The following is a 27,353-nucleotide window of genomic DNA, read 5'->3' on the forward strand; positions in this document are numbered from 1 at the left end:
AGCAACCTTGATTCCAGCTTGTGCTTCATCTAGTCCAGCATTTTGCATGATGTACTCTGCACAGAAGTTAAATAAGCAAGGTGACAATATATAGCCTTGACATACTCCTTTCCCAGTTTGGAACCAGTCTATTGTTCCATGTCCGGTTCTAACTATTGCTTCTTGACCTGTCTACAGATTTCTCAGGAGGCAAGTAAGGTGGTCTGGTATTCCCGTATCTTTAAGAATGTTCCACAGTTTGTTGTGATTCACACAGCCAAAGCCTTTAGCATAGTTAATGAAGCAGATGCAGATGTTTTTCTGGAATTCTCTTGCTTTTTCTATGATCCAGCGGATGTTGGAAATTTAATCTCTGGGTCCTCTGCCTTTTCTAAGTCCAGCTTGAACATCTGGAAGTTCTCGGTTCACGTACCGTTGAAGCCTAGCTTGAAGAATTTTGAGCATTACTCTGTTAGTCTGTGAGATGAGTACAACTGTGCAGTAGTTTGAACATTCTTTGGCATTACCTTTCTTTGGAATTGGAATGAAAACTGACCTTTTCCAGTCCTGTGGCCACTGCTGAGTTTTCCAAATTTGCAAGCATATGAGTGCATCACTTTAACAGCAGGAAGTGAGGGGAACCAGCTCAAAGTTCAGCTCAGCCACCCACTAGTTACATGACCTTAAGAAGTCCCTTATCGTCTCTGGGCTTCAGTGTTTTCATCTTCAAAATGGGGTGATAACATCTGCTTCATACCTTGTTTGTGAGGATTAAATGAGATGACACTATGTGCACGGCCCTGCAGAGACTGGTTTACAGAAGATAATCAACACATGTTAGTTCCATTTTATTCTATACAACAGTCCAAGGGGTATTATGAATGAAGACTTTATAGTAATAAAATGTTGATAATAAATTTACTCTCCATAACTGTTTAAGACCAAAACTTAAGAATGACGAGGTTCAAATGTCCATTGATTGATGAATGCATATACAAAATGTGGTATATACATAGAATGGAATATTATTCTGTCATAAAAAAGGAATGAAGTACTGATTCATTCTCAAACATGGCTAAACCTTGGAAACACTAAGTGAAAAAAGCCAGACGCAAAAGGCCATTTATGTGAAATACAGAGACTAGGCAAATTCATAGAGAAAGTAGATTTGAAGTTATACCAGGACCTGGGGTGGAGGGAAATGGAGAGTTATTGCTAAATAGTTACAAAGATTCTGTTTGGAGTAATGAGAAAGTTTTGGGAATAAAAAGTGGTGATGGTTTCACACCATTATAATTAATGCTGCTAAATTGTAGACCTTAAAATTGTTAAAGTGAAAAATGTGTTTTACTACAGCAAAAGAATTTTTTTAAAAAAGAATGGGAAATCTTGGCAAGTAACAATTTTCCTACTTTGCTTATAAAAAAGAAAAGAGTTATATGGCTTCCTGTTGTATAAACATTAAAAACTCTCAGAGCTAACTAGATGAAGGTGTCTTTCGCTTTTTGAGACCTAAAATGTGTTTTCAGTTATGAAATTAAATTTGGAAACATGACCTGGATATTTTCTTTCTGTAATTTGGGATCAAAAGAGAAGAGAAAGAGAAAAAGTAACCCAGCAAGTTACTGCCTTTGGAAGACAATCAAACATGGAATAGGTTTTTCCTCATCACAAATTAAGATATATTTATCTAGCCCACATGAGTTCCACTTGGACATATTGTAACAGGGACAGCAGTTTGGTCTCAGTAGTCTACCCCAAAACCAAGAGAGCCCTCGCCACCTTCACCAGTGTCTGAGAGATAGTTTGAAGGCTGAACAAATCCTAACCTCAGACATCCAGCAGGGAACACTGGGACACTCCTAGCCATCTTAGGCCATGAGCTGTGTGCAGGAGTCTTTTGAGAAAGAATGTACCCAAAGGGAGGTGACGAGTTAATATTTGAGGACAAGGGGGCAGTGTTGGAGAGTAGGATGGGGTCCCTGATGACATCGCCGACACCACAAGGCATAATCCAGGCAGGTGCTAAGCACCGAGACGTGCGCACTGTCCAGGGACCTGAGTCAGTTCACAGGGACCACTGATTACTTCTGCCAAATGGATCCTTCCTCTATTTTGCAGTCTCCACCCCGACCCCTACTCTCTCCTGAGAATAAGGTCCATCTTGAACCCTTGGACGCTACTACATTACAATTCTGGCACAGTTTCCTTAATGAGCTGTGAACCCCTGTGCTATATTAAACATCCTTAGGACAGCTTCCTACCTAGGTCCAGACATGAATTTGAAAAAACTGCATGGTGTTGACAAGCTCCCAGCAATCCATGTGGCCCAGGGCTGAAGATGTGTCCCTGGAAATGGCCTGAGAAGGGCAGCTCCAAAGCTCTGTTCCTGTTTAACCACGGATGGAAATTCTCATCTTCTGTGTCCATGGAAGCACGAGGGTGGTGCTTTTATATCATTCTCTTTCATTTGCTGCCATGCTTTATCAGTGCATGTAATTATTTCCATTACTGAACCAACAGCTCACATGAAATACGCACGAGCATACTCAGAAAAAAACAAAATGAGACTCTGAATGATGAATAATGGGAAGGAAACTTTTCTCAATGTTGTCAACACACGCTCCAGATCCCAATGCCGCTGGGACCAAGCCACAACAGGACACTGTGCTGTTACTGAGAATGAGACAATTTCTGGTACATGGGCTCTGAACACAGTTTTCATTCACTGTATTATCGATTTCCTGAGAACCTCTGCTGCTTTCCTGTCTATGACCATTTCTTTGCATGACCTTCGACAAGGACCTCAAAACGCAACTACTCATGGAAGTGAGCATCAATATGGAAAGTGATTCTGTGTCATATGGCTGGGATCTCTGCAGAACAATTTCTTTCAGTAGGATAGTATATCAGTCAGGACTTTTATTGTCAAAGGTCAGAATAGGATCAAATTAACTTTAAAAACAAAGAACACACTGCTTCTTTTTAACTGAAGAAATCAACAAAGATTTAGGTACAGCAGGATCCTGGTGCTCCAGTGACTTCAACAGGACTTTCCTTCCCCATCTCTCGGCTCTAGTTTCTTTGTGTTGGCTTTATTTATGGCAGGCATGTGGGTGTGCTATCCATACTGCGGCCCCCTGTGGCTCCAGGACTGCATTCTACCACCTATGCAACCTCAGTGGGAAAAGACATTCTCTGTGCCAAAGCATGCAGGAAAAGTCTGAAATCTGCCTCTTTGTTGGGTGAATGGGTCATGTGCTAATTACCAGACGGTGGGGTCAGCCTACCCTTAAGCCATAGCCTGGGACTAGAGAAGGGCGTTTGCCCCAGGAAAACCAGGGTTCTCTCACGATAAGTGGGGACAGATGTGGTGCTGCCCAGCACAGGCAAATATCAACATGATGGTTGGCCTTGACCTGACCAGCTCCCAGCCCCTACCAGCCTTCTCCTCTCCACAAGATGGGGCTACCTGACCATATCTGCTGACCATACCTGCTGATCCTTCTGAAGACCTGCCCACCTTCTAGACCTTCCTAGCCTAGAGCATGTGGCCATGGGCTGGCTCTGGTCCAGTTGTCTATGCTGAGGCTTCCTCCATACCATGAAATAGGGTTTTCTTTTCTCATAGAATTTCCTTGTCTAGAGTCCTACAAGTTGTGTGGCTCAGCAACTAACTGACCATTCATGCATTCATTCACTCACTCATATTTGATGTTTGTGAGTCCAGCACTCTGCTAGGCATCATTTTCATATACTGCCTGTTCAATCTATAAATCAGAGATGGCTTCCTGGAGGAGGTGAGTTTGGGAGAACCTAGAGGAGAAGGGGTAGAGGGCAGATTTAGGGCTGGGGGATGGGAAAGAAAGGTACCCAGATGGGTGTGGGCATTGGAGTCACCATCTGTGGGTTTTGCCTTCCCAGTGTCCCTCTCACTCTTTTACTGGTATCCCAAGTTCCTCTGGAAAGCCAACCCCTTGCTGCACTCAGCCCACATGGGAGTAGGTGGTACTGATCCTATCCCTGACTCGAGGGTTGGCATGTGACCCAGACCTGACCAAGCAAATCTCCACATTTTCTCAACTACAGTAACAAATCTGGGGAACACACAGTTGTGGCTAGACCAGGGGAAGTCCTTTGCATCGCTGGAGCAGAACAGCTGGTATGATGTGGGAGCTGGCAGGGGCTGTTTCCACCCTCACAGGAGAAGAGACCACCTGAGAATGAAGCCAACATGGGAACACAGAGCAGAAAGACAGGCAAACCCACCAGAAGGACGTCAACTGCTCCTGAAACCAGAATTCCCTAGAGCTCCCAACAGTTTCTTTGATGCTTCAGCCAGTTTGAGCGATGCTCCCATCAACTGCAAAAAAAGGAGTCCTGATGTAAGCATGGAGGTTTGGGGGACAGTGAGGGACCAGCTGGTGAGTCTTCGATGGGGTGCTTCCATTGCTGAGCTTGGGGGACTTTGATACAGGGGTGTCAGGCTGGCCACAAAGGGCTTGAACCCCAAAATGTGGGCTCAGACTAAGAGCTGCTGTCCAGTGCTCCCTCAGCCACATGCCTCTGCTGCCTAGATGCCTGGTGGATAAATGGCTGCTGTGAGAGTTCAAGAAAGATTCAGTTCTGCTGCTCCCTGGACTCTGTTTATTATATTAAATAATGTGTAAAATCATCAATCATCCTCACGTTGCTGTCATCCAGAAAACTGGCCTTGTTATCTGAGTTCCCCAGCATGCAGAGACTGCTTGGGACACTGAGGGCCAAGCAGAGAGGGAGGGACTAGGTCCAGAAGCTGAGCCATGCCAAGGGCCTCTAGAGTTGCAGGGTCAAAGCCAAACTGGAAAAGGTTGGGGTGTTGGTCATCAGAGGTGCAGCCAGAGGCGTGTGGACAGCAGGGTCAGGGGGCAGGGGGCAAGAACAGTGGTGTTGGTGGTGGGGGGGTGTGGGTAAGATGAGCAACAGCAGCCAGGAGGAAGCCCCAGCACCGATCTGAATGTCACTCACCCTGAGATGTGTCTCTCTGCATCAGTCTCTCCCATCCTCCTGGCTCCCATTATGAGGCAGCCGTGGCCCTCTCCATGGGTCCAACTTTTCTGAGATAAGTACCTGACCCCTCCTCTCCTGTTCCTGGGTGCCTGCCAGCTCCAACAGGCCCCTGGGGCACACCTCTACCTTCTACAAGAACAGCTCCTGCTTGCTTCTATTTCCGGGAGGCGGCTGGCCTGGATGGATGGTATGTAACAAACTTAACACTGGGCACATCACTGGGTACAAACTGTCCTCATTCTTTGGTGACCAACTGGGCTGAGGTGGGGGAGGGGTTGCCCGATATCTGAAGAGCTGAGACAGCTGTGTGTCCTCAATAGGCTGCAACCTGCTTTAGGGCACCGTCTGAGGTCTCTCCTGGGGCCAGCTGCCTGCTAGCTGCAAGCTGTTGCTCAGAGCCCCTGCTCGGCCTCTTGGGCAGCCTGGACACTGAGACCTCAATAAGGTTCCTGCCGCAAGCCTGGGACAGCTAAAGGAAGCTTGGTCCCAGTCAAATGTAGCCTCTCACTTCTCAGATAAACAGTCTGAAATGGCAAGTGCCAAAACTAAACATTTTTAGGAGTTCTTGGACATTAAATAGCTACACACACACACACACACACACACACACATTTAAGTGTAAATAAATCAGAAACACCCAGACACTTTTTTTCTTAAAATACAAGTGAATTTTCCATTCAGGAGGAAAAGTCTATGACATATTTGGAGCCTCAGCAAACACAACAGCTTTCAGCTAAGACATCCAGTCATCTGAGAGGGCAGTGCATGATCTGTCCGGCATCCTCATCCAGCTGTCACTTACCCAGAGCTTTCATTCCCACTCTGGGCCTTCTTTTACCTCCTGTTCTACCCCTCAGTTTGCCTACCACCTAGAAACCCTTGTCCCTTACTCATGATAAGTCCTGACTTACATATTAGCACTTTTAAAAATTCTTCCCCTACATAATGAACACAGAGAAATCCCTTGCAAATCTATACATGAACGAGGAAAACATCAGAAAGAGAAATTAAGGAAACAATCCCTTTCACCAGTGCAACAAAAAGAATAAAATGCCTAAAAATAAACCTACCTAAAGAGAAAAAAGACCTGTATGCAGAAAACTACAGGCCACTGATGAAAGAAATCAAAGATGACACAAACAGATAGAGAGACATGCCATGTTTTTGTATTGAAAGAGTCAATATTGTGAAAATGACTATACTACCCAAAGCAATCTACAGATTCAATGCAATCCCAATCAAATGACCAATGGCATTTTTCACAGAATAAGAACAACAAATTTCAAAATTTGTATGGAAACACAAAAGACCCTGAATAGTGAAAGCAACCTTGAGAAAGAAAAATGGAGCTGGAAGAATAACTTTCTTGACTTTATACTATCCTACAAAGCTACAGCCATCAAGACAGTATGGTATTGGCACAAAAACAGAAACATAGATCAATGTAACAAGACAGAAATCCCAGAGGTAAACCTATGTACCTATGGGTACCTTATCAGAGGCAAGAATATACTATAGAGAAAAGATAGCCTCTTTAATAAGTGGTTCTGGGAAAACTGGACATTTATATGAAAAAGAATGAACTTAAAATACTTCTAACACCACACACAAAGGTAAACTCAAAATGGATTAAAGACCTAAATGTAAGGCCAGAAATATAAAACTTTTAGAGGAAAACATAGGCAGAACATTCTTTGACCCACCTCCTAGAGTAATGGAAATAAAAGCAAAAATAAACAAATGAGACCTAATTAAACTTAAAAGCATTTTCAAAGCAAAGGAAATTATAACAAGATGAAAAGACAACCCTCATAATGGGAGAAAATAACTGCAAATGAAATAACTGACAAAGGATTAATCTCCAAAGTATACAAGCAGCTCATGCAGCTTAATATCAGAAAAACAAACAGCCCAATCAAAAAATGGGCAGAAGACCTAAACAGATACTTCACCAAAAAAGACATACAGGTTGCCAATAAACACATGGAAAGATGCTCAATAATGCTCATTAATAGAGAAATGTAAATCAAAACTACAGTGAGGTATCACCTCATACCAGTCAGAATGGCCATCATCAAAAAATCTACAAACAATAAATGCTGGAGAGAATGTGGAGAAAAGGGAACCCTTTGGCATTGTTGGTGGGAATGTAAAGTGGTACAGCCACTATGGAGAACAGTATGGAGATTCCTTAAAAAACTAGGAATAAAATTGCCATATGACCCAGCAATCCCACTACCAGGCATATACCCTGGGAAAACCATAGTTCAAAAAGACACATGTACCTCCATGCTCATTGCGGCACTATTTCCACGGCCTTACAACAGGACAGGGAAACAAGCTAGATGTCCACTGACAGACGAATGGATAAAGAAGATGTGGTACATATATATAATGGAATATTACTCAGCCATAAAAATGAATGAGTTTGAGTCAGTTGAACTGAGGTGGATGAACCTAGAACCTGTTACACAGAGTGAAGTCAGAAAGAGAAACACAACACATATAAATGCAATCTAGAAAAATGGTACTGACGAACCTATGTGCAGGGCAGGAATAGAGATGCAGACATAGAGAATAGGCTTATGGACACAGCAGGGGAAGGAGAGGGTAGGATGAATTGAGAGAGTAGCGTTGAAAATATATGTTGCCATACGTAAGACAGATAGCTAGTGGGAAGTTGCTGTATAACGCAGAGAGCTCAGCCCACTGCTCTGTGACAACCTAGAGGGGTGGGATGGGGAGGTTCAAGAGGGAGGGGATATATGTATTCTTATGGCTGATTTGGGCTTCCCAGGTGGCGCTAGTGGTTAAGAACCTACTTGCCAAAGCAGGAGACATAAGAGATGTGGGTTTGATCCCTGGGTTGGGAAGATCCCCTGGAAGAGGAAATGGCAACCCACTTCAGTGTTCTTGCCTGGGAAGTCCCAAGGACAGAGAAGCCTGGTGGGCTACAGTCCACAGGGTCGCAGAGTTGGACACGACTGAAGTGACTTAATATGCATGCATGTATGGCTGATTCATGTTGTTGTACAGCAGAAACCAACACAATATTGTAAAGCAATCTTCCTCCAAATAAAAAATTTTTTTAAATTCTTCTTCAACTAAAGCCACACTCATGATTATTCATTTACCCCTCTCACCAATTTAATGCACTCCCTGTGGAGGTTTCTGACTATTAAGTCTCAATTCTCCCACTTTCTGGTTACAACAGCCTCACTTTTCTCCCTTCCCTACCTTATCCCAGCTCATGGGTTGGGTAGGACTGACTCAACCCTCCACTTGTTACAAGGATGGGCACACATCTCTGGCCTAGTCTTCACCTCCTAGCCACAGTGACTGGTTCCAAGATGAGTAGCAACTTGTATTAGTTAAATAAGTCAATCCCATGGAAAAGAGGTACTCTAGGTCCATTGGGACTTATGAGCCTGGAGCTGTTGGCAGCTGTCTTGCCAACACTTAGGGTGTAGTAGTTTTACCTATGGCCACATAACAACATGACCCCAAACTTAGTATCCTAATACAGTGTTTATTATTTCTCATGATTCTCCGGATTAACTGGGCTGAGATGAGCAGTTTTGTTACCACAGTGACGCCTGAGGTCACTGATGTGGCTGCATTCAGTTGAGAGCCTGTCTGAGATGGCTAGAATGTCTGTGATGGCCTCATCCTCCAACGTCTCTCTTTCCATGTGGCCTTTCATCCTTCAATAGTCTAGCCTTGAGCTTCTTCACAGCTAGCTGGCTAGGTTCCAAAAAGGCCAGCCCCAGTGTGCAAGCAGTTCATCAAGCTTCCACTTGTACCACACCTGCTAACATCCAATTGGCCAAAACAAACTGCATATCCAAGCTCAGACTGAGTGTTGGAGGGAGCTGCACATAGCATGAATATTAGGAAACTTGGTTCACTGGGAGCCGCCAGAGTAATTGTCTAATACACAGGTTAGACAATTAGAGGAAAAGTTTTTAATGTCATCACTGTAGTCCTGAGAGCCATATATGCCTGAAGTCAGAGATCTACTCTAGTCTCTCCAGTTACACAAACCCCAAACAAACAAACAAAACTCTTGTTTTTGTCGTTAAACTACAATTCTGAGTCAGGTTTCTGGCACCGACCAATACTGTAACCCATGCCGCCTCTACGGTAAGCCCAGGGTAGACATTGGGGACACAGACTGAAATCAGAAATAGCTGACTTAGCTACATGGAGGAGTCTGTAGCGGTCTGTCACCCCAACAAAACTACAAATTTGCAAGGGATGGGGCCAGCTCTCAGGCCTGAGTGCTGGGCACTTAAGAAATGGTCAGTAAAAGTGAGTTGATGAACTGTTATCACACTATTCACTTTCAAATACTGCTGGGCAAGTATTCTCAAGACTTCTGTTTCCAGGAGTCAACTGGGGCTGGTCTTTTTTGGAACTCTCCAAATGAACCAGATATCATTCACTTTTAAGACTGAGGGAGGTCCCAGTCTTGGTCCCAGTGGGGTCAGGCCAGGTCTTTTCAAAGTGGTCCAAGACTAGCAAAACCTTTTGAGAGTTTACCTGCCATCCTCACACTGAGAAGCATCCTCTCTTGTCTTCTAGAATAGTGAGAGTAAGCACAAAAAAAAAAAAAAAGAGGAACACTGAATTTGAAACCTACAGGTTCATGACGGTTTTAAACATGTAGACTTCTGTCTACTTCTACATCTCTTGAAAGGGGTTGGCCTTAGTGACTTACCTCTAAAGAAGAAAATGCAGAAGTGATTTTCCATGACTTTCCAGGCCAGTTAGAAAAAGCCACTCAGCCTCTCCTGGCTTCTTTCTCAGGACACTCACCCTTAGAATCCATTGACCATGCTGTGACAAAGCCAAGCAGCCACTTGGAAGGCCAGGAGCAGATGATCTGGTCAAGCTCCAACTGAGGTCCTAGACATTACCCAGTACCCCTGACAGACACCTCCCAGCCAGCAGTGAGTGGAGCAGAGGTCAATTGTCCTTGCTGAGCCCTACCTAAACTGAAGATTCATGAGCAAAATAGACATTTTAAGCTATAAGGTTTTGAGGTGGCTTATAAAAAGCCATAGATACATAGAACACATGTAAACCCATGGCTGATTCATTCAATGTATGGCAAAAACTATTACAATATTGTAAAGTAATTAGCCCCCAACTAAAATAAATAAATTTATAAAACAACAACAACAACAACAACAACAACAAAAAGCCATAGATAGATAACCGGAACAAGATGGAAGAGACTTTAGAGGTAATATAGTTCAACTTGTCCATCTTATGGGTGGGAAAAATTCCAGAAGATGAAAATGACCAGAAGACCCAAGGTGACCAGATTAGGACATGGGGCCAGATCTCTGGATTGCAAGTAGAGTGTTCTTTGCACTATCAGCCCAGGGCTGACACAACACTCATTCCGACTCCTCTCCCTGACCTCTCTGTGAAGATGAAGGCCTGCCCCTAAGGATGGAGGGATGGAGAGATAAAATGAGCCTGGGTTCCAGAAACATCCCTGAGCAGCCATACTAGCCCTGGACTGCCTACCTCCGGAATTATCACACAAGGAAAATAAATCCTCATGCATTTAAGTGAGGATTTCTGTTATCTGCAGCCAAATGCATGCCTAACTGATAACATTGGCTTTCGAACTACACTGGATTGAAAATTCCTACTGTGGTGTTTCCAGCTTATGTTGCCAAAAACTCTGTAACTGAGCTGTAAGTCAAGGGGTCAAGTTGAGAGAGCTCGCTACCACCCTACTTGCTGCCAGAAATGCTCATCTATTCACAGCAAGCTGGCCCTCACTCATCCTCAGCCTTCTAAGCTGACCCAAGCCTTTCCTGGCATTCTACACACTCCCTCTGGCCAGAGAAGAATTAAAAAAAAAAAAAAGGTACCTGGTGCTTTTCTCAGTCATGCAGTCACCGAGCTACGACACCAGACTGACTCTGGGCTGTCAAAGCCCTCAGAGATGAGACTAGACAGATTACACAGACCCAAACTAACAACCAGAATGGGGAGGCTCCCAATAAGTGTTGCCACACCCCGCACACCCATGACCATGCACATAGGTCAGCTGCTGATATGGGTGGGCTCACTCAGAGAGAGAACCCCCATTGAGGGTCCTGCCCCAGTTAAGGCCTGGGATCACTCCATGAGGAAGTGAAAAGCTGAGAGTTTTGACTGGGGGTTTTACAGCAGGCACATTTTTGGCTGAAGCTATCTACCTGACTGTGATTTAATATTATCCTTTTAAAAATAATCAGTCATTAACAGGAAACTCCAATGTCTGGAGCCCTGGGAGATGACTTACTTTGTGACTGCCTTAATCTAAAAAACATGGGAATGGAAAGGGCCCTTTTTAGGAGCAGCCTTATAGAGATGGAGAAGCAAGAGCACCTTGTGCCAAATGCATTCAGCTAACGGAGCCTCCAAGGTGTTCTGAGAAAAAAGCTCTGGAAACACAAACTCAAGCTGATCTCAGACAAGTCTAAGCTCCTCAAGCTGCAGCTTACAAAGTTGCACCTGTCACTTCACTTGAGTCATATGGTGACCCCCGTAAGAGCGGTCTGGCTATTACTGTCTCCATTTTACAGATGGGAAAACTGAGGCTCATGGCATTGCAGGGACTTGCCCAGGGCCACACACAAATGAGAAGGTATTGTGGACTGAATGTTTGTGTCTCCCCCAAATTCATATGTTGAAGCCCTAACCTTCAATGGGATGGTATACAGAAGTGGAGCGTTTGGGAGGTGATTACGTTTAGATGAGTCCAAGAGGGTGGGACCCTCATTATGGGATTCAGTTCAGTTCAGTTCAGTTCAGTTGCTCAGTCACGTCCGACTCTTTGGGATCCCATGAGCTGCAGCACGCCAGGCCTCCCTGTCCAACACCAACTCCCGGAGCCCACCCAAACTCATGTCCATTAAGTCGGTGATGCCATCCAACCATCTCATCTTCTGTCATCCCCTTCTCCTCCTGCCCTCAATCTTTCCCAGCATCAGGGTCTTTTCCAGTGAGTCAGCTCTTTGCATCAGGTGGCCAAAGTATTGGAGTTTCAGCTTCAACATCAGACCCTCCAATGAACACCCAGGACTGATTTCCTTTAGGATGGACTGGTTGGGTCTCCTTGCAGTCCAAGGGACTCTCAAGTGTCTTCTCCAACAACACAGTTCAAACGCATCAATTCTTTGGTGCTCAGCTTTCTTTGTAGTCCAACTCTCACATCCATACATTATGGGATTAGTGCCCTTAAAAGAAGAGGAAGAGACTGAACTCTTTCTCTCCACCATGTGAGCACATAGCAAGGCAGCTGTCTGCAAGCCAGGATGAGGGTCTTCACCAGAACTCAAGCCTACTGGTACTCTGATTTTGGACTTTCAGAACTGTGAGAAATAGATTTATGTTTTTTAAGCCACCCAGTCTAGGGTACTTTGTCACTGCAGCCTAAGCAGACCAAGACAATGAGGTAACAGGCTAGAAGCTCTCTGGCACTCTCTCACTTCCCCTGCATCACTGGAGCAAATCACTTAGCCACTCTGAAACTAATTTTTCCTGTCTGTAAATGGGGAAATGCCCACCTTACTAGGAGTTGTAAGGGTAAATGAGATTGTGACTGAAGGAAAGTTACACGGCTCAAAATAGCCTGGAGTTAAAACTCCCCCCTGGGTCCTGGGTCCTCCCCACCATTCTATGCAAAACAAAGAACTCTCACCCAAAGAAAAAAATGGACATTAAGGTTGATTACGCCCAGCTCCCAGGCGGTGCCAGCCTCTGGCCAATCTCCAGAATTCCTTGCCCCAGCCGTTTAAGAGATAACTAATCCGAACAACCTTGGAGAAGAACAGGCCCCCTTAAGACAGTAGATTTCCACATATATGCCTATATATACCTACTCTTTTCTTGGGTTAGTGCAGCAGCTCACTAATCTGACTGTTGCCCCTTCTTGCCTCATTAAAGGTGATCTGTTCCTCAATTTTATGGACTCTGAGGGAGAAAGTGAGGGTGGGACGTTCTGGGAGAATAGCATTGAAACATGTATATTATCATATGTGAAACAGAACACCATTCCATGTTCGATGCATGTGACAAGGGCTCAGGGCCAGGGCAATGGGATGATCCAGAAGGATGGGATGGGGAGGGAGGTGGGTGGGGGGTCCAGGAAGGGGAACACATGTAAACCCATGGCTGATTCATGTCAATGTATGGCAAAAACTATTACAATATTGTAAAGTAATTAGCCCCCAACTAAAATAAATAAATTTATAAAAAAAAAAAAAAAAAAGGTGATCTGTTCCTGCAAAGGCCAGTCTTGTTCTTTTTCCGAACTTTGCCTTCTCTAACTCCCTTATCCTACAGTGACTATCATGGTGATTGAAGAACTAAGAGGCTCAGAGCCCATAAAAATAAAACATTTTTTTGTTGTGGTATGAAAATATATGTAATGGGAAACTTACTATTTTTAAGTGTACACTTCAGGGGCATTACATACATTGTTATGCAACCATCACCACCATCCATCTTCAGAACTCTTTCATCATCCCAAACTGAAACTCTGTATCCATTAAACTAGGGGTCCCCAACCTCTGGAATCTAATGCCTGATGATCTGAGGTACAGTTGTGATATAATAATAATAGAAATAAAGTGCACAATAAATGCAATGTGCTTGAATCATCCTGAAACCATACCCTTCACCTCAGCCCATGGACAAACTGTCCTCCATGAAACTGGTCCTTGGTGCCAAAACGGTTGGGGACCGCTGCATTAAACAACTTGCCATTTTCCCTCCTCCTCCCCCGTGCCAGCCCCTGGAACCCAACATTCTACTTTCTGCCTCTATAACTTTGCCCACTCTAGGGACCTCATATATGTGGAATCATAGTATTTGTCCTATTGTGGCTGGCTTACCTTATTAGTGTAATGTCCTCCAGGTTCATCCACGTGGTAGCACACATCAGAATTTCCTTCCTCGTTAACTCGAATGCTATTGCATCACATGTATATGCTACATTTTGTTTATCCATTTATTACAATTTATCATCCTCACTCATGCAGACGAACTGAGGTGAGGAGCTCCCCTTCCTCCTCACAAATGAATCCCAGACAGCTTGTTCTTGTTCTTCTGATTGTAGCCTCAGCCCATCATTCCCACAGAAACATACATGGAAAAGCGGGTGTATCCCCCACCTGTGGTAGAGGGCCAGCTGTGTTTTTTATTCTAACTTTCAGTTTGTCAGGGACCAATACTCAGCTCATGAACTCCTTACTGCCAAATTCAGACTTAAATTGAAGAAAGTAGGGAAAACCATATCATTCAGGTATGATCTAAATCAAATCCCTTATGATTTTACAGTGGAAGTGAGAAATACATTCAAGGATACATTCTTCAATTTAAGTTCTTCAGAGTCCCTGAAGAACTACGGATGGAGGTTCGTGACACTGTACAGGAGGCAGGGATCAAGATCATCATCAAGAAAAAGAAATGCAAGAAGACAAAATGGTTGTCTGAGGAGGCCTTATAAATAGCTGTGAAAAGAAGAGAAGCGAAAGGCAAAGGAGAAAAGGAAAGATATACCCATTTGAATGCAGAGTTCCAAAGAAATAGCAAGGAGAGATAAGAAAGCCTTCCTCCGTGATCAATGCAAAGAAATAGAGGGAAAAAATAGAATGGGAAAGACTAGAGATCTCTTCAAGAAAATTAGAGATACCAAGGGAACACTTCATGCAAAGATGGGCTCAATAAAGGACAGAAATGGTATGGACCTAACAGAACCAGAAGATATTAAGAAGAGGTGGCAAGAATACACAGAAAAACTATACAAAAAAGATCTTCATGACCCAGATAATCACGACGGTGTGATCACTCACCTAGAGCCAGACATTCTGGAACGTAAAGTCAAGTGGGCCTTAGGAAGCATCACCACAAACAAAACTAGCAGAGGTGATGGAATTCCAGATGAGCTATTTCAAATCTTAAAAGATGATGCTGTAAAAGTGCTGCCCTCATTATGCCAGCAAATTTGTAAAACTCAGCAGTGGCCACAGGACTGGAAAAGGTCAGTTTTCATTCCAATCCCAAAGAAAGGCAATGCCAAAGAATGCTCGAACTACCACACAATTGCACTCATCTCACATGCTAGCAAAGTAATGCTCAAAATTCTCCAAGCCAGGCTTCAACAGTATATGAACCATAAAATTCCAGATGTTCAAGCTGGATTTAGAAAAGTCAGAGGAACCAGAGATCAAATTGTCAACATCTACTGGGTCATCGAAAAAGCAAGAGAGTTCCAGAAAAACATCTATTTCTGCTTTATTGACTATGCCAAAGCCTTTGACTATGTGGATCACAACAAACTGTGGAAAATTCTTCAAGAGACAGGAATACCAGATCACCTGACCTGCTTCTTGAGAAATCTGTATGCAGGTCAGGAAGCAACAGTTGGAACTGGACATGGAACAACAGACTGGTTCCAAATAGGGAAAGGAGTACGTCAAGGCTGTATATTGTCAACCTGCTTATTTAACTTATATTCAGAGTACATCATGCAAAAAGCTGGGCTGTATTGAACACAAGCTGGAATCAAGATTGCTGGGAGAAATATTAATAACCTCAGATATGCAGATGACACCACCCTTATGGCAGAAAGTGAAGAACTAAAGAGCCTCTGATGAAAGTGAAAGAGGAGAGTGAAAAAGTTGCCTTAAAACTCAACATTCAGAAAGCTAAGATCATGGCATCTGGTCCCATCACTTCATGGCAAATAGATGGGGAAACAATGGAAACAGTGAGAGACTTTATTTTTTGGGGCTCCATAATCACTGCAGATGGTGACTGCAGCCATGAAATTAAAAGACATTTGCTTCTTGGAAGAAAAGTTATGACCAACCTAGACAGAATATTAAAAAGCAGAGACATTACTTTGCCAACAAAGGTCTGTCTTAGTGAAAGCTATTGCTTTTCCAGTGGTCATGTATGGATGTGAGAGTTGGACTATAAAGAAAGCTGAGCACCGAAGAATTGATGCTTTTGAACTGTAGTGTTGGGGAAGACTTCAGAGTCCCTTGGACAGCAAGGAGATCCAACCAGTCCATCCTGAAGGAAATCAGTCCTGAATATTCATTGGAAGGACTGATGCTGAAGCTGAAATTCCAATACTTTGGCCACCCGATGGGAAGAACTGACTCATTGGAAAAGACCCTGATGCTGGGAAAGATTGAAAGCGGGAGGAGAAGGGGACAATATAGGATGAGATGGTTGGACGGCATCACTGACTCAATGGACATGACTTTGAGTAAACTCTAGGGGTTGGTGATGGACAGGGAGGCCTGGTGTCCTCTGTCCATGGGGTCGCAAAGAGTCAGACATGACTGAATGACTGAACTGACTGAATACTTTTGTGAAATACAATAAAATGATGTACAAAATAAAAATTTAAAAACGAAACCCATAAAAGTATTGGCCATTTCTAAAATTTTTAGATTCAACAGACATAAAATTACTGGTTAAAAGACAATAAAAGTTTCCAAACATTCTCAGTTTCTATCCACATCTTGTTACAGATCTGTAACAAACATTTCAAAGGCTGGCACCCATCTACAAACCACATTTTGAGCAACATTGCCTGAAGCACTGATTAACAGCAAAAATGAAAACATCTAAATGACCATCAAGAATGTAGTTGCTAAATATACTTTGGTATCTCCATATTATGGTTTAGCAATAAAATATAAGGAAGCACATGAGTCACCAGTTCCACTCCTAATTATATAACCAAGAGAAACGAAAACATATGCACCCACAAAATCTTGTTCACAAATGTTCATACCAGTTTTATTCACGATAGCCAAACAGTGGCAATCCAAAGTCCATCGGTGGATGAATGGATAAACAAAATGCAGTATATCCATACAAAGGAGTATTACTCAGCCATAAAAAGTAACAAGGTACTGACACATGCCACTGGATAAACCTGGAAATCATTATGCAAAGTGAAAGAAGCCAGACATAAGAGGCCATATTTATATGAAATGCCTGAAATAGTCAAATAGAGAGAGAGAGAAAGTAGATGAGAGGTTGCCAGGGGCTAGGAGTGATAGAGGGATTAGAACATGATTGCTAAAGGGAACTGGATTTCCAAGTGGAGTCATGCTCCAAAAATGATTCTAAAAATGATTGTGGTGATATTTGCACAATTCTGTGCATATACTAAAAAGATCATTGAATTGTACACTTTAAATACACAAATCATACAGTATATAAATTATATCTTAATAAACTCATTATTAAAAATGAAGCAGAGGATTTCCCTGGTAGTCCAGAGGTTAAGAATCCCCCTTGCTATGCAGGGTATGCAGGTTCCATCCCTGGTCGGGGAACTAAGATCCCACATGCCACAGGAGCAACTAAGCCCATGCACCACAACTATTGAGCCTGCCTGACACAGCAAAGATCCTGTGTGCCACAACTAAGATCCAATGCAGCCAAATAAATAAATAAATACTTTTTATTAAGAATGTTCTTTTAAAAAAATAAAGCAGAGTCCTATAGCTATTAAAACAATTTAGTTAAATTATTTAAAACCTAAAGAAAATCCTAGGTCTGGATTTTTCACCAGTAATTTCTTCTAAACACTGAAAAGAGAAGCAACACTAAATCTTACACAAATTCTTTCAGGTAATACGGTTACATTTCCTAACTCATTTTATGAGACCAGCATAACCTTGATAGCCAAACTTGACAACCTGAAAGGAAAATCACAGACCATCTCTCTATGAAGACAGATGCAAAATGTTGAATCCAGCAACATATTAAAATAACAGAGCCCATCTAAGTGGGGTTTATTCTGGGAATGCAAATGTAGTTAACATTCTAAAATCAATCATTGTTATTCAGTGTTTTGACAGAAAATAGAGAGAAAATATCATAAGATCGTCTCCTGAATATAGAAATACCACTTGACAAGTCTTAATATCCAATCATAACCTTTAAAAAATAACCTCTCAGCAAACTAAGAAGAGAATTTCTTTGATTTGATCAATATCTACAAAAACCCAAAGCAATGGTCATACTTAATGCTTCTTCTGACTTGTTATAAAATCAGGATGCCTGCAATGAAATTGGTAATAATTCTTTTCAGGACGCTGAAGGTCCTAGCCAAAGCAATGAGTAGAGTAAATAAATAAAGATGTAAGAATAGGAAAAAAATAAAATTCTACTTATTGATGACATAATAGAAAATACACAGAAAGTCTAAAAGACTATTAAACTATTAGAGTTAAAAACTGAAATTGCAAGAATACTGAAAACAAGGGAACATGAAAATCATCAACAACAAACATAAAGCAAATTTTAAAATATTATTTTTTTAAATAGCATCTAGAAAAACCATTAAATTAGGAATAAAGCTAATAAAATATGTACAAGACCTCTACACTAAAAACTTGAAAATATTATCAAATAAAATTAAAGACCAAATACACAGAGCAATACACCATGTTCATAAATTGAAGGCCTTGGTATTGTGAAGATGTCATTTTTTTCTAAATTATTATCAAGATTCAATGAATCTCATTCAATGCTACAGGAGGGTTGGGGTTTTTATTGTGGTTGTTTTAATACAAAGTTGCAAACAGGCTGTAAAACTTGTATGAAAATGCAACAGCCTAAAAATAATAAATGCTGAAGCTGAAGCTCCAATACTTTGGTCACCTGATGCAAAGAGCCGACTCAATGGAAAAGACCCCGATGCTGGGAAAGATTGAAGGCAGAAGGAGAAGGGGACAGCAGAGGATGAGGTGATTGGATGGCATCACTGATTCAATGGACATGAGTTTGAGCAAACTCTGGGAGATAGTGAAGGACGGGGAAGCCTGGCATGATACAGTCCATGGGGTCACAAAGAGTCAGACATGACTTAGCAACTGCAGTTCTGCACAAAATACCACGTGATACCAACAGCAAAGCTCTGGTCATTAAAATAAGGTGTCATGGATAGACAAATAGGATAATGGAACAGAAAAGGCAGTTCAGACCCAGACATGCACAGCCACCAGGATGGCTGAAACAAAACAGAAAATGCCAAGTGTTGGAACAGAAAAGGCAATTCAGACCCAGACATGCACAGCCACCAGGATGGCTGAAACAAAACAGAAAATGCCAAGTGTTGGCGAGGATGTAGCAGTTGTTGCTGTTCAGTTGCTCACCTGGAATTCTCATACACACTTGGCAGAAATATCACCTTCTTTGGAAAATGAAGTGGAACTAGTTACTAAAATTTAACATTTGCATACTTTATGCCCAGCAATGCCACTATAAGATACAAACGCAACAGAAGTGCATACATATGTTCCCCAAAACACATACACGATTGCTCAAAATAGCATTGCTCATAATAGCTCGAAACTGGAAACAAACCCAAGTTGCCCAACAATAATACAATGAATAAATAAACGAGCAATCCACTGCTACATGCAGCAACATAGATAAACCTCATAACGCTCAACTAAAGACACAAAAGAATTTACAGCATGTGATTCTATCCACATAAAATTCAAAAACAGGCAAAACTAGTCTATTATGTGAGAAACAGGTAGCTGGGGGTCTCTGGAGAACAGGTCATCATGTTTGTGGACCTGGACACAGATGTATTTTGGCTGTGGAAATTCATCAAGCTTCAGACTTAGGCTATGTGCTCGTGCCTGTAGTAACTTCTATTTGACAAAAAGTTAAAACAAACAATGAGGCAGACATCAGACGTACAGACATATTGATGTTATAGTGACAAAAGCTCTTAATGGTTGCAAGGACACAATATTAAATGTGAGCGGATTCACTGCCTATCTGGCACCTCCCGCAGAAGCTCCTGAGCTTGCCCGCTTGTGACCATAGCTTCAGATGAACTGACCAGGAGAAACAGCTGACCAGGAGAAAGGCCAGGAACAGCGGGAAACATACAGAGAGACTTTTACACGGGAAAGAGTGAAAACAATTGGTGTGAAAGGAAATGTGGAAAAAGGCCAGGAAGGCAGAGGGAGGGGGAAAAAAGATCAAAGCTCAGGGGAAGAGTGGAAGGAGTGGGCTGAGAACCACAGCAAACACCTTGAGTCTCATTCTGGTGTTTGTTTGAATAGATCTCCATGAAGAATGGTCTGTGGACCCCTGGAGCCCATTCAGGTTGGACCAATAGGGAATGGTAGCCTCATAATGTGAAGTTAAAAAATTTACAGAATACCTCACATTATTTTATTTCTGTAAGAATTTAAATGCATGTTATTTGTTGAAGCACAGAAAAAGGTCTGCAGAATGCAAACTAAACTGGTCAAATATATACATCTAGGGCTTGGGACTGGATAGGGTAGTGAGGTGGGGGTACAAGAGAGAATTTTCTGGGGGAGGGAGAGAATAGGATACTTTTAAGAAGGTAGCTTGCTTGTATAAGAATATTTTTTAAAAAACAAAAGAAGCCTAGAAGGGGGCCTCTGTGGGGAGGTGGGGACCTTCAGGAAGTAAAAAATGGTATGTTCTAGGTAGGAAATGAGCCTTTCTCAACAATCCTAAGAAAGGACCTGGGACCGACTGAGTCGGTCCTCAGAGGATTCTGGCTAGAGGATCTGGAACCTTCCCACAGCCAGCCCTGGGGGCTCAGAGTCCCTGCCCCACAGACACTGGGCAGGTACACCAGGGTTCACGCATCGCTCTTCCACTTCACCACTCCCTCACCCCCCCCCACCTCAAATCTACCCTGCTTTCCCTACCCTCTCCCTCCTGAGTTTATCACCTCTCTCCCACGCCCCCATCCTCTCCACACATATACCTTCCTGCTCTTTTCTACACACCACCCCCAGCAGTGAAGGGTGAGTGCCCAAGGTAGCAAAACTAGACCCTCACAGACCCTCCACCTCCAGCTCCTGATGGAGCTCCTGGATCCCAAGGGGGTGGGGGTGGGGGCAAGAGGAGAGGGTGTGCACTTCAGGGAGCAAACAGGCATGGGGCGGCCTGAAGGCACTACCTTGACCTCGTAGACATTAAGCCCAAGTTCTGCCTTGGGGGTCATGTAGGGGAGGGGGAGGTCACTCTTGGGCAGCTGCTCCTGGCCTTTCTCAGAGATAGTCCCCTGTCCTCTTAGAGCCTCCCACCCTTCCACACACAGAGAGAAAGTATCAAGATCCACGGCTAGATCACACCCCCTTCCCACGGGGCACCGTGAGCCCATGGTCATAGCTAATAAATCCACTGCTCCCAGGCACAGCTGACCCTTCTGCAAGCACTTGGGCCAACACAGTCCCTCTTTACCCCCACCTGTGGGGCAGGCAGTGCCAAGGATGGGGGTGATGCCCAGGGGTAAAGTCACCGTCCAGTCTTTCTGAGGGTGCTACAGCCCGTTCTCTGCTCTGCCTACAGGTCATCCACTGCCCCACCTACCCAGGGACACATACGGTCTCATCTCTGCCTTTTAAAAGTACATTTTTCACAATGCCCCACGAAGGGAGGAGTGTGCCCTTCCGATGGGGGAGCCAGCCTTTCCTCAGCACCATCCTTTGTTTTCCGGGCCGCTCCCTGGAGTCCCCATTCCCTTCAGAGCCTCAGCTTCCAGTGCTTTGAACCCCTTCCTGTGCTCCTCTGCTAGCGGGCCACACAGGCTACTTCTAAAGGAGCGACCAGACAACAGGCACCTCAAGCTTGATCGTGTCATGAAAATCACGACCTTGTGAGGAAGGCAGCTTGGCTGCCTTCATCCTATTTCTAAAAGGAAGACTAAACAAAAATGAAAAAGAACAGTGGAGCAGGGAAGAAGAGCCTTTGGTGGATTGGGAAGGAAACCTCAGGGCCGCCCAAGAGAAAAAGACTTCACCAAGACACCTGCTGACAATCTACAAGGCAACAGAAGGAATCCCAAGTACAAGGGCTCCTGCAGGAGCCAGGAGTTGTTCTTCCTCCATCTTTGAGCAGAAGGTTTGCTGGAGGATTCTGACACTAAATGAACCAAGAATCTAAGCAAAAATGTCTTTCTTTTCTGTGGAGGAAACAACGAAAGGAAAGAGCTGGCTTTACTTACTAAGTACCCCCTGCCCTGTAATAATGGTCTGTGTCTGACTCTCAGCCCCTGGGGACCACAGACCACTTTCCCTAGGGATAAATGAACAGACATTACGAGATGCCTAGGATATGCCAAGCACTTTCACATACACTTGTCCCAGTATATCCTCAGCACTAACTCCCGAGGTACATAATATTTTCCCATCTTACACACAAGGAGATGGAGAGTTTAAAGAATCAGATCACTTACCTGAGTTCACAGAGTCAGTCGGCGGCCACAGCTGGCATTCATAGCCAAGTCTACCTGTATCAAACCCAGACTCCCCTTCCCTATACTGTGCAGCACCCAGGCACCTGTTGGGGAGGTGCTCTTACCTCTCAACCCTGATCTAGAAGCCCCGGGTAGAGGGCTGGACACAGGGGTCAGGGCTGCCCAGGAGGGCTCTCTATCCTGAGACCCTGAAACTTAGGCAGAGTGATAAACAAAAAAACAGTTGATATAGACACATCCAAGACACCTCTTACTCCCCAGGGTACTGCCCCTCTGGTCCTGCTGGCTGGATTCCCAGAGCTGCCCTGCATCCTGTCCTTTCCCAGCCTCCTTCCTCAGCATACATTTCATTTTTGTGAGCTCCTGCACTTCTTCCTATACTTTCTTTTTGGGTCTAAATCTGTTTGTGTTGATTTCTGTTGCTACTGATCAGAGAACATGATCTCATTCACCACCCATCCAGCCTCCTTCACCCATCTCTATTCCCCAGAACAACGCTGACCCTGCAAGGCTGGTTATTTACCCTCCGAAGCTGCCTCTCCCATGGTCGGTCAGGTCTGGGGGCTCACCCCAGGGCCCAGCCCCTGAGACAAGTTTATAAAGGGACAGAAATGAGGATGCAAGCAGCAGAGTGGGACAGAGCGAGCCAAACTAAAGAGACCAAGGGAAAGAGGGATATGTCCATGTGTTTCAGCCACAGCTAGTCCTATTTGTACAATTCAGCAAGGGCAGTTCTTTCTGTCCATGCCACCCACTTCAATCAGCCCCACCAGGATGGAAGGCAAGCTGAGGCCAACCAGGGCTAGGTTCATGGTAGAGCATACCTGCATTACCTCCAGAAGGCTGTGTATGTCTGAGCTTTAGGGTGGTACATGGCAGGGATGGTGTTCCAAGCTAGGGTGAGGCCACACAGGAGAGAAAGGAGAGAGGCTCAGTGGCCAAAGGACAGAGAAGAAATTCAGGGAGACACACGTGTGCAGAGGCTAGGCCTTCCAACCTCGGGAGGAGGCTGGGAATGCCTGAGTCTACACAGTTTCCAAAGCTTGCTCTATTTAGGCAGTCTGGGGATTGGAACAGACTGTACAAGGAATGTTAGCTGCAAATGGTTAAGAAGGCTTCTCAGGGAGATTCTCTAACTCTTTCCCTGTAGGGAATAGATTTCTGACACAGAATGGCAAGTACCCAAGGTAAGCTGGCAGGACCAGATCTGACTCAGGGGTAAGGGACACTGGCCAGCACCCAACCAAAATGCAAATAACTTTAATCACCCAATCATTGGCCCCTGGGGCCAACTCAGAACTCAGCAGAGCACCCTGGCTAGAGTTAAGTCTAAGATAAGCAAGGAAAAAAAAGTCACGTGGTGAAAAAATGAGAAAAACTGAAAGAGAGTCAGGATAAAGTCTAAAAATAAGAAGAGGGTGAACATCCCATGAATGGGCTTCCCCACAGGCATTGAGAAGCTGCCCTCACAGGATGGCCTGGTTCCTGGACAGTGAGGAATTCAAGAAGGATATTGTTGGCTGCAGCAGCTTTATTTATAGATTTTTATTATCCCTTCTCTGTAACAGTCCTCTAACAGATTTGTCACTGTCACTCCACAAATCAGCTAAATGTACTTATAATATGAGCTGAATTCTGTGTGTTCCCATAGTAAAAGCAGTATCTGGCCTTCCTCCCCTCCCCCACCCCCATCTAACACTCAGTGGAAGATCTATTATGATCCTGGGGGTAGCAGGAGTGAGGGGAAGATGGGATATAGCACCTGCCTTTTAGAGTTTCACAGGCTGGGGCAGCAGTGGTGACAGGTAAGTGAAGTAACCCCAACTACAATATGGAATTGTTTGAGGGGGTCCCCAGAGTACGGTCAGATCACAGAGGAGGGGGCAATTAATTCTGCTTAGAAGATGAAGAAAGTTCCTAGAAGACGGAAGATCAAAGCTGGTCCATGAGGAATGAATATGGATTCTTCCTGTAAAAAGCTAGAAGGTGAGAATTTCAAGCAAAGGAATGACATGTACGTTCCAAGTGAATGGCATGATTGAGAGATGAACTCCATAGGCTTAGGAAGGTGACCCAATTTGAGAGATGGGTCTAGAGAGGGAAGCATGAATCAGATTGACAAATGCCAAGGTACAGAATGCATACTTGATCCTAAATGCCTGGGAAGCAGGATAAGTGAACTGATTGGCTAGAGAGAGAAGGAAGAATGCACAGTGCCTAGATATGTGACCAAACATTATTCTGGGTGTTTCTCCATGAAGATATTTTTGGATGAGATAAACATTCAAACAAGTAGACTTAGAGTAAAGCAGGTTGCCCTCCATAATGTGAGTGGGCCTCATTCGACCAGGTGAAGGTCTGAATAGAACAAAAAGAGAATCTCAAAGAAAAGAATTCTCAAAGAAGAGAGAATCCTTAGGATTCTAACTGGAACAACGGCTCTCCTGAGCCTCCAGCTTGCTAATTTACCCTGGAGATTTTGGACTTGCCAACCTCTATAATCATATAAACCAGTTACTTAAAACAAGTCTCTCTGCAGACATAGAGAACAGACTGTGGACACAGGCTGCGGGGAGGAAGCAGAGGGCAGGACAAATGGAGAGAGGAGCATGGAAACATAGACACTACACTATATACAACAGATCGTCAATGGGAATTTGCTGTATGACTCAGGGAACTCAAACCAGGGCTCTGCAACAACCCAGAGGGGAGAGAAGGGATGGGAGGGAAAAGGGAGGGTCAAGAGGAAGGGGATATATGTATACCTATGGTTGACTCATGTTGATATATGGCAGAAACCAACACAATATTGTAAAGCAATTATCCTTCAATTTAAAATAAATTTTAAAAAAAGTCTCTACATAGGTAGGTGGGTAGGCAGGCCGGTAAACAGATAGATAGATATACATATCCTATTGGTTCTGTTTCCTAGGAGAACCCTGACTAACACAATAAGGAACAAAGACATCTTCCAGACTTCAGGCTAAGACAACACTGCAGCCCAGGCCATCTTCACATGAATACACGTGTGTTCAGAGTCAACACACTGTGACACATGCCCACTCAAAGTGAGGCCCTGTACTGCTGCCTCCACCTTTGTTGTGTCATTTAATCCAAGAGCTGACTGTGTATCTCCTCTAAGATGTCCACTAGTCACATCAAAATTATCAGATCTGAACAGAGTCCTCATTCTGTTCACCCCTTTTAAAGCAAATGGCGCCCTCCGTGGAGCCATGAGCCTGAGTCTCTGAGGGTCCTCACCTCTCTGTTTCCTCCAGGCACCAGCACTTTGTGAGTGACAGAAACCGTGTTTTAAATGTGACTCTCCAAGAGGAGAAACAGCTGGCTTTACCCGTATGAAACTTATGAAACTTGAGGGTGCTTTAAATAAGGTGCCACCCCCAAACTTTAAGGAAGCTAAACTAACTTTTTTAAAAAAGATTCAATGGCTTGCTCATCCTTCAGATGTAGCTGTTGACGTACACTTCGCACCGGAGTGTCTGAAATTGTGGTGGTCCTGATTTCTAGGATTTCTTAATTAAAATGTCTGCTGAATAAATTGGGTTTTTGTTTTGGAAAAAAAAAAAAAGCAAATGGCACCACTGAGTTGCCCCAAAATTTCGGGTGTCATCCAAAAGCTGGGAGTCATCCAATCACTCCCCCTTACTCAGTCCACCTCTAAGTCCTGTCAGTGTAGTCTCCAAAATCCACAACAACTCTATCTGTGTCTTTCCATCACCTCTACCACCATGCCCTCATCTGGTCTGGACAACTGCAATAACTTCCCTGTAGTTTCCCCACTTCCTCTGCTCCTACTTTCCTCTCAGGCACGCCTCCAAGACCATTCTCCCTTCTGTATCAGCCTGAGCTTTTCGAAACATAAACTGGACAATGTCACTTCTCTATTTCAACCCAGCCATGATTTCCCACTGCTTTTTGGATGAAATATACACTCTCTGTGGCCAAGAGGGTCAAACACATCTACTGCATTATCTCATCATGCCCATCCCTGCCTGCTTCAAACACTGACCCCTCCCTATCCCCAGAAGACACCCCAACCTTTTGGCTGCCTAAGAACCAAATCATTGTTCTTAGGGCCTTGGGATATCTAAGGATGCCTGGCTTCTTCTCCTTATGCAGATCTCGGCATCAATGTTCCCTCCTCAGGGAGGCCTCCCTGATCTCCCTTTCTAAAGTAGAAAATCTCAACACCAGCACCCATCTGCACCCTCTACTAAAGCACCTGGTCCGTGCCTCCACAGCTCTCATCACAATTCAGAATCATCTCATTTATCTGTAAGTTTATCTGGTTTCATTTGTCTGTCTCCTCCACCCCATCCCTGACACTTGGAATGTAAATTTTATGTGGCACAGACTTTGTGTTGTTCACCACTGTGTCCTCAAAATCTAACATGGTAAGTACATTTGACTGAAGAATAAATAAGATAACAAACAACCACTTTCTAAGTTTAGGATTATGGTATCAATATGAAATAGTGGCTAATTGAAGCACAGAGAGGTTAAATAACATGCCCAAGGTCATTCAGCGCTAAATGGCAGATCCAGGACTCAAATCCAAGCCTGTCTTACACCAGAAGATGAATTGTCCATCACTCCCCATGGGTGTCTATACTAACCAGCGTCTATATACACTTTTCAGCTTTAATAGATCCTTTAGTCATACAATATTTATTAAATACAAACACTTCTGGTGCACCTGTGATATTCCAGGTATCTTGCTGTATGGATCATGGACATTAAATAAGACAGGGGCTGCTTTCCCAGGGGGCTTTCCTGGTAGCTCAACCAGTAAAGAATCTGCCTGCAATGAAGGAGACCTCAGTTCAAGTCCTGGGTTGGGAAGATCTGCTGGAGAAGGGAGAGGCTACCTACTCCAGTATTCTTAGGCTTCCCTGGTGGCTCAGCTAGTAAGAATCCACCCGCAATGCAGGAGACTTGAGTTCAATCCCTGGGTCGAGGAGACAACCGCAGCACAAGATGAAGTAGGCAAGATGGGTGTGAC

The 27,353-nt window shown here is 43.9% G+C and overlaps 1 protein-coding gene and 1 long non-coding RNA gene across 2 annotated transcripts in view; both read right to left on the reverse strand.

Moving 5' to 3' along the window:
- LOC145510563 (uncharacterized) overlaps positions 1 to 22,738 on the reverse strand; it is a 58,242-nt gene extending 35,504 nt beyond the window's left edge. The window contains exon 1 of the long non-coding RNA XR_014057110.1: positions 22,310 to 22,738. This is a non-coding gene — a long non-coding RNA (uncharacterized LOC145510563). The remainder of the gene's footprint in view (positions 1 to 22,309) is intronic.
- The window catches only part of COL23A1 (collagen type XXIII alpha 1 chain), a 360,796-nt gene that overhangs the window by 297,131 nt on the left and 36,312 nt on the right, over positions 1 to 27,353 (reverse strand). The gene's annotated exons all lie outside the window — the stretch shown is intronic.

This window comes from Giraffa tippelskirchi, chromosome 6, assembly GCF_054371585.1.
Source record: "Giraffa tippelskirchi isolate mGirTip1 chromosome 6, T2T-mGirTip1v1.2.pri, whole genome shotgun sequence".
In the NCBI taxonomy this organism is placed as follows: Eukaryota; Metazoa; Chordata; class Mammalia; order Artiodactyla; family Giraffidae; genus Giraffa; species Giraffa tippelskirchi.